Source organism: Myotis davidii, unplaced genomic scaffold (assembly GCF_000327345.1).
Source record: "Myotis davidii unplaced genomic scaffold, ASM32734v1 scaffold251, whole genome shotgun sequence".
NCBI lineage: Eukaryota > Metazoa > Chordata > Mammalia > Chiroptera > Vespertilionidae > Myotis > Myotis davidii.
The window spans coordinates 708,629-709,404 of NW_006282378.1; the positions used below are offsets into that span (position 1 = coordinate 708,629).

Sequence of the window (776 nt, forward strand, 5' to 3'; positions counted from 1 at the left end):
GTCGCGGGTGGAGTGGAGCGGAGCGCGAGGAGCAGGTGAGGGCGTGGGCGTGCTCGAGGGGCTGGGATGGGGGCGTCTCGGGGGACAGAGGAAGGTGCGGGAGTCGGGGGGACGGGAGAGAGCGGGAGTCTTTTGGAGAGAAGTGGAATTTTCTGGGGGCGCAGAACTAGGGGAGTGTTAGGGAGCGAAGTGGAATTCTTGGTGGGTGGGTTCCCTGGGCACTGGAGGAGTTCTGGAGGCAATGCGTGTGTGTGTGCGTGTGTGTGTGGTGTGTAGGGGGCTGGCTCTGGTGGGTCCCAAAAGCAAGGAGTTCCAGGGGTCCAGAGAAGGCGAGGACTGAGGAAATGGGGGTGAGGCATCGGAAGTGTATAGTGGCCCCTGCTGGGAGCTCAGGTGGGCAGAGCATGGTGGGGATACACCAAGCTGCACGTCTGATCCCGGGTCTGGGCACATAAGAATCAACCAATGAATGCAGAAATAAGTGGAACAAGTCCATGTTTCTCTCTCTCTCCTCTTTCTTTCTCTCCTCCTTACCTCCCCCTTTCTCTTTTTCTCCCGTTCTCTATCTCTTAAAAAAATCAATAAAAAATTTAAAGAAGTGTATGGGAAGCAGAGGCAGGGAAATTCTAGGGAGAAAAATTCCAGGGGGAGCAGGTGGGAGAAGCCCCCGTGGGTGTGTGCGTGGGTGGGGATTCTGGAAGAGACTGGAAGGGAGTTCCTGGAAGTGCAGAGGACCTGATGCAGTTGGAGATCAGGTTCCAAAAATGGGCATTTGT

At 55.8% G+C, this 776-nt stretch overlaps 2 protein-coding genes across 2 annotated transcripts in view; both read left to right on the plus strand.

The window, feature by feature from the left end:
- SLAMF9 (SLAM family member 9) overlaps positions 1–776 on the plus strand; it is an 11,566-nt gene that overhangs the window by 8,120 nt on the left and 2,670 nt on the right. The gene's annotated exons all lie outside the window — the stretch shown is intronic.
- The window catches only part of IGSF9 (immunoglobulin superfamily member 9), a 19,893-nt gene continuing 19,117 nt past the window's right edge, over positions 1–776 (plus strand). The window contains exon 1 of the mRNA XM_015558592.1: positions 1–35. The gene's annotated coding sequence lies outside the window, so the exon portion shown is untranslated. The remainder of the gene's footprint in view (positions 36–776) is intronic.